The sequence below is a fragment of the Sprattus sprattus genome (assembly GCF_963457725.1).
Source record: "Sprattus sprattus genome assembly, chromosome: 20".
Taxonomy (NCBI): domain Eukaryota; kingdom Metazoa; phylum Chordata; class Actinopteri; order Clupeiformes; family Clupeidae; genus Sprattus; species Sprattus sprattus.
The window spans coordinates 22172737-22179794 of NC_137918.1; the positions used below are offsets into that span (position 1 = coordinate 22172737).

The 7058-nt window shown below is 47.9% G+C and overlaps 1 protein-coding gene across 1 annotated transcript in view; it reads left to right on the plus strand.

Moving 5' to 3' along the window:
- Window positions 1-1952: 1952 nt before the first annotated feature.
- coro2aa (coronin 2Aa) overlaps window positions 1953-7058 on the plus strand; it is a gene marked incomplete at its 3' end in the record, with an annotated part of 16805 nt that continues 11699 nt past the window's right edge. The window contains exon 1 of the mRNA XM_080859396.1: window positions 1953-2015. The remainder of the gene's footprint in view (window positions 2016-7058) is intronic.

The following is a 7058-nucleotide window of genomic DNA, read 5'->3' on the forward strand; positions in this document are numbered from 1 at the left end:
TTAGGCCGCCATGCATATGAATGCAGCGGTGGTTTTGTTGTGGCCCTCTCAGTCTGCAGGAGGTTTCAGGTCAGGGTGGGTGGGTGCTGAAGAGCATTTCACTGAATGGTCCTAAACACATGATTGAGTCTTGTGTCTGTAAGCAATGAGGGCCGTAGATGGAGACATATACGTATGTAATTTTAGAGTTATATGTTATTTAGAGTTATATGATATTTAGAGTTATATGTTATTTTTTTATTTTGTTACTTGTTATCTGTATGACATCTACTGTGTAGATAATGATGCTGGCCAAGTCCTAAGAATGTTGCTGTGCTGAAGCAATTTGGTGCATGCAACAATAATCACTTTGACTTGACTTTGACTTTGAGAGTGGAAAATAAGGAGAACTCCATTTGGCGTCTGGTTTCAGGTTGTTCTGGAAGGACTTGGATAATAATTGAAAATGCACGTTGACTCAGGTGTGTATTTGTGTGGCGCTTTAGGAAGGAAAACGGTGTGGGACAGAAATAGACAGCATATCAAGTCGTGTCGGGACAATCAATATCAGCGAGTTCAAAGGTCAGCCTGTGAGACCCGTGACAGATGTGCTTTCCTGCACGTTTGGGCAGATCGCCCTGCCGCGGGGGTCATGTCAGATCGAGCCTGGACCCGACTCCCCCTTGGACTTTGGCCTCGGCTTTGAACATGAGGGCAAACATGCAACATGTCCTTAGTCACTCTCACTACTCCCAGCCCGACAGTCATCATTCCTGTGGTGTATTAGTGTTTACATGTATGCTTCTTTACATTCCTGTACATTGTGTTTCTCTCTCTCTCTCTCTTGTTGTATTGACGTGCTAGCAGCCACACGTTCCTGCCTGACTCCTACTGATGTTATATAACGGGTTTGACTGCTGACATGTGGCCCACTGCCCCTGCACCAGTCAGCCTCTTGTGTGTTTGTGTAGATGGATGGATGGCTCTCTCTCTCAGTGCTGTTGGCCAGCTGCCAGCTCTCATTGCATGCATTGTGTAGTGCTTGCGTTGCTACGTGTGTCGGCGAGTGTATGTGTGTGTGTGTGTGTGTGTGTGTGTGTGTGTGTGTGAGTGAGTAAATGAGAGAGGGAGAGGGAGAGAGAGAGAGAGAGCATTCTCCACTGACTGAACAAACACATCATTTAAACAGAGGGCTGCGTGGCACATCAGACTTAATGGAGGCTCATCAGCCGGGGTGCCATGAGAGGCTTCAGCAGACCGGCTGCTTACTGTACGTTTGATTGTAATTGTGCTTCCAGACAGAAGTTTGCGTGCCTGCATTTCAAAGGGCTATCAGTCCGCCTCTTGTTTGCCCAACAGCAACAGACTGACAAGGCGCTTTAGAAATGAGCCAGCCAGTTTTTTTTGTTCATTTTGAGGAGATAGACAGCTCCCAATGATGGACGGCTCCAAATTAGAGGAGTGTTGTGAAGGTGGTGGGAGGGGAGCAGAACGGAGGAGGAGGAGGAGGAGGAGGAGGAGGAGGAGGAGGAGGGAGATTGTTGTTACCTGCCTTACTGTCTCACCCCTCGCTCTGCAAGGCTCCTCCCTCTCAGGGAGTGTTCACACACACTCGCACCATTTCACCCTCTGACTCTCTCTTGCCTGCTCACACACACCCTCATTCGCTCTCACACATACACAGCACACAGCACACTGTCATACATTCACTCACAAACAAACACACACACACACACAGATCCTGGACTACTTGGCTGAATCCTAGTGGAATTTGAATCAGTTTGGACTAGTGGATCTGTCTCTCTCTCTCTCTCTCTCCCTGTCTTTGTCTCTGTCAGCTGGGGTTCTCCTTGAAGCGCCTCTCCTCCTCCTCCGCCTCCGTGTGTGTGTGTGTGTGTGTGTGTGTGTGTGTGTGGAGCTGGGCAGACCTGAAGCACGCCTATAGGAAGGAGTCAGGAGCACCTGCTCTGCCTCTCGGTCAAGGATCCTGCCTGCACACACACCCGTGAGGTGCCTCCCTCCACACAGCAGACAGGGTGAGTACCGTTAACGCCGTTAAGACTCTTCCTCTCTATATTTATGTCTCTATTCTTCTATTTGCCCTTCCTTCTGTCTCTCTCATTCTCTCTCTGTCTTGAAGTGCATCCTCTTCTTGAGCTGACAGGCTTTACATACTGTGTTTTCTCTGTGTTTTTACACACTCTGTGTTTTCTGTGCTTTCCTCTCGTCGTTAAACTCTTTAGTCATTCCTCTTACTATCCTTTACGCCACACTCCATGTCTTCCCTCTCTTTTTTTCTACTCCCGTCTGGATTGTGGGAAGTGTAGTGTTATGACGAGTCTATGTGTGTGTGTGTGTGTGTGTGTGTGTGTGTGTGTGTGTTTGAGAGAGAGAGTGAGAGAGATTAACTGAGCAAGACCTCAGCCCAGGCCTGGGGGTCTGGATTCAGGTGTTGGAGAGGTGATGGTGGGGTGGGGATGGTGGGGTGGGGATGGTGGGAGTTGGGGTGGGGGGGAGGCTAAGGGGTTTTATGGCCTGTGGAGCAGGACAGGCTCAAACAAGACTCCCTTCTACAGAACAGATACAGACTTCTTCCACTCACGCCGAAACTGTTTGAAGTCTGAAGTCAGCCTTGTTTTGATATGAAGAAACTTTTCATGCATCAAAGGCAGACCATTGTTCTTCTAAATGACACATGCTCATGGTGGTGAAATGGCCTACAACTGAGTATTTTTAGAAACAAGTTAAAGGAGAGGGAGTATGTAAGATCACTTGCACAACACAACATAAAATGGAACATTGGAATAAAGAACTCAAGCGTAATATCTATTTCAGCGGATACTTCACGTGTCTGTTTGGTTCTAAGTGTTGTCAAGCAGCATGTTTCCCGTGCAGTGCTCTTTCGTGCAGACTATTTCACATGGCTTTTACAGGATCCAAGGGCCACTAGGCCAGTCAAAGAGTAACTTTATGTGTGGAATTTCATGTGTAAGTGTATGAGTCTCTGAGACGCAATTCTGTGCAGTGTGTGTCAGCAAGTTTCTGTCTGTGTGTGTGTGTGTGTGTGGTTGTGTGTGTGTGTGTGTGTGTGTGTGTGTGTGTGGTTGTGTGTGTGTGTGTGTGTGTGTGTGTGTGTGTGTGTGTGTGTGTGTGTGTGTGTGTGTGTGTGTGTGTGTGTGTGTGTGTGTGTGTGTGTGTGTGTGTGTGTGCGTACGAGTGCGCAGCCTATGTAAGTATGGCAGCTTAAGTTGGCTGCAGCCTTAGTTGGAGTGGTGATGCAGTCTTGGCATGAAGTCTTTGTACCTGTCCAGTAGTTCAGTGTGTCCACAGCAGTCTCTCTCAGACTGGACTCAGTGTGTGTGTGTGTGTGTGTGTGTGTGTGTGTGTGTGTGTGTGTGTGTGTGTGTGTGTGTGTGTGTGTGTGCGTGGGTGTGTGTGTGTGTGTGTGTGTGTGCGTGGGTGTGTGTGTGTGTGTGTGTGTGTACCTGTCCAGTTCAGTGTGTCCACAGCAGAGTTCCTCTCAGACTGGACTCATTGTTCCTCACCCCTCACCACACCCAGTTTCAGCTCCTGCTCTCCTAATACATGTGCCCATCAATAATTAACTCCCTCCTGTCAACAGGGCTGTAAATACGCAATAAAATCTACACAAGGATTTCATCATGGGATATCGGCTCACCTTAACAGCCAGACCACAAATCACGCCTCCGCTGTACAGTCTTCAGGGCTCAAACATGGTGGCGCAAGGGAGAGAGAGCTTTTATCCATGCCTGGTGTGTTGACCGATAGCCTTGTGTGTGGAGTGTTGACATATGGTTTTCCACCTGCTAGTTCTATGGAACTCACCACGAGCTGGAATCTTATTGCCCTGAAGGACATAACTATCCTTTCTGCCCTCTAACCTTCAATCTAGATTTACATATGCCATTGGTATCAAATGTAATTGATGAAGTAATTTAAAGTTTTAAATCGATGGGTAGCCTTGTCTATGCTTTCTCCTTTTTTTATGCATAGCTGCTATTTATTACCCTGCATTCATTGCAACCCATAACCTAGGTTTGAAATATGCAACTTCCTTACAATTATTTGTGATTGCCAGTTTTAATTAGACAGCTTCCTTCTCTAGAAGAGGATAATGCTATAGCCTAGAGAGTCACAAGGTGTTTCAGCTGTGAGAGGCTGTGAGTTGAGTTTGGATCTGGGTTTGTGTTGGCGAGGTGTCTGTAGCTGTGAGAGGGCAGGTGTATGGAGGTCTTGGCGAGAGGTGTGTGTATGGGGCTCTTGGTGAGATGTGTGTGTATGGAGGTCTTGGTGAGATGTGTTAGTGTATGGGGCTCTTGGTGAGATGTGTGTGTATGGAGGTCTTGGCGAGAGGTGTTAGTGTATGGGGCTCTTGGTGAGATGTGTGTGTATGGAGGTCTTGGCGAGAGGTGTGTGTATGGAAGTCTTGGTGAGATGTGTGTGTATGGAGGTCTTGGTGAGAGGTGTTTGTGTATGGAGGTCTTGGCGAGATGTGTGTGTATGGAGGTCTTGGTGAGATGTGTTAGTGTATGGGGCTCTTGGTGAGATGTGTGTGTATGGAGGTCTTGGTGAGATGTGTTAGTGTATGGGGCTCTTGGTGAGATGTGTGTGTATGGAGGTCTTGGTGAGATGTGTGTGTATGGGGCTCTTGGTGAGATGTGTGTGTATGGATGTCTTGGTGAGATGTGTTAGTGTATGGGGCTCTTGGTGAGATGTGTGTGTATGGAGGTCTTGGTGAGATGTGTGTGTATGGATGTCTTGGTGAGATGTGTGTGTATGGATGTCTTGGTGAGATGTGTGTGTATGGAGGTCTTGGTGAGATGTGTGTGTGTGTATGGAAGTCTTGGTGAGATGTGTGTGTATGGAGGTCTTGGTGAGATGTGTGTGTGTAAGGAGGTCTTGGTGAGATGTGTGTGTGTAAGGAGGTCTTGGTGAGATGTGTGTGTGTGTAAGGAGGTCTTGGTGAGATGTGTGTGTATGGAGGTCTTGGTGAGATGTGTGTGTAAGGAGGTCTTGGTGAGATGTGTGTGTGTATGGAGATATTGGTGAGATTTGTGTGTATGAAGGTCTTGGTGAGATGTGTGTGTGTAAGGAGGTCTTGGTGAGATGTGTGTGTAGGGAGGTCTTGGTGAGATGTGTATATCACATTATTGAGGCTCATTCACAGGCAGAGTGTGTTAGTGTAGCTCAGGGCACCAGACTCTCACTCGTGTTGAGTTTCAGCAGCTGCTACCTCTCCACAAACTCAGCAGTCAGCATGGTCTCCAGACAGACTATCCTCTGTCAGAAACATATGTACACACACACACACACACACACACACACACACACACACACACACACACACACACACACACACTTTTCTCATAGCCTGCATCCCTTGTCACTGTACCTTGATCCATTACGGCATGCGTTACACCGAATGCCCATTGTGCTCCCAGTGGCGGTGTTGGGTTTCAGTGCTTGGCACAGCTCTGTCGTGTGTCTGTGTTTGGGGAGAGGAGTGTTGCACACCCCCACACACACACAACTACACACACAAACACACACACATCCTTTCACCTGGACACCCCCAGTCTCATGTTTCTCATTCAGCGCTTACAAAACATGGCAGGCGGCTGGTGCTTTCTAAGGCCCTGTGGATGTAAGGCAAGAGCGCCACGCTGTAGCTTTGACACATGCGCTCTTTGTGTCACAGAGAGGAGACAGATTACGGCCAGGCTCTGAGCTATGGCCAGGGGCCAGGGGCCCGGGGCCGCAGGGAGCTATGCAAGCTCCACCTGGTGAGGGTGTAAACATGTAACCCTTGACCCTTGTTGATAAAAAGCATCCATTCTGGTTTTCACGCTACACTCTGACGATGGCTTAGGCCGAAACGCGTCTGGAAATAAACTGGTCTAAATGGAATAGCAATGAGAAAAGCTTGAGAGAGCGTTTTTTTTCTACTCTAAGTTAACATTCTTTTACTCGCAACCAAAATCACATTTATTTTGGAAGTAGAGCGCGCCTATCCCTACTTACATCTACGCGGTGCTCTCTGTCAAGCGTACACCTTTAGCACCTCAGCTGAACTTTGGAGCCGGTGACTTATGTGACCCGTTGGAAGGCAAGAGTGATAAAAGTACTTTAATGGACCCACTAGTGTTGAAGGTGATAGGGTTTCTACAGAAGGGGTTTGGTCACAGATGGTTCTGAAGCCGTGGAGGTTTGTATGAATTATAGTCATCATCTTAAATGGATCATTTGTGGAAAAAAATCACAGTGTTGGCACTGACTTTGAATCCAGTCACAGACATTGGCATCGTCATATGGCGGCAGACTCTGTCTCTCGTCACAGTTTTTTTTCACAGCTGCTCTTTGTAGGATGCTGCCTCAAATTAGATTTGAAGGCTCTTCCAGCGCAGGCAGAGGTTGGCCATACTTAAATCAATGAGACATTAGGGTATAAGAATAGAAACACGTTGCTGTAATGCATCTGTCCCCGTGAGGCTTTTTCATTTTATTTTTACCCTTATGTGACAGGGATAAGCTCATGCCGTTTCATACAGTTGCTCTTAAGTTTATAGACTGCCACACACACACAAACACACACACACACACACACACTACCTTCACAGCTCTGGCCCCTCACACTACTGTATGTGACCTTGCCATTGAGCTCCAGTGAAACAGCTGTGGCCCCGCACACTACTGTATGTGACCTTGCCACTGAGGTCCAGTGAAACAGCTGTGGTTCCTCACACTGCTGTATGTGACCTTGCCACTGAGGTCCAGTGAAACAGCTGTGGTTCCTCACACTGCTGTATGTGACCTTGCCACTGAGGTCCAGTGAAACAGCTGTGGTTCCTCACACTGCTGTATGTGACCTTGCCACTGAGCTCCAGTGAAACAGCTGTGGTGGTGTAAGTCCATGTGGAGCAGCTGTGTGTGCTGCAGGTGTAATTGTCTTTGTTCTGCAGAAGAACGGGGCCGGCTGGTTTGATAGAGGCATGGGTGGCTGATCACTATCAGGTGCATCTCCAGGTCTTACCTACCACTACCACTCTTTCTCTCTCTCT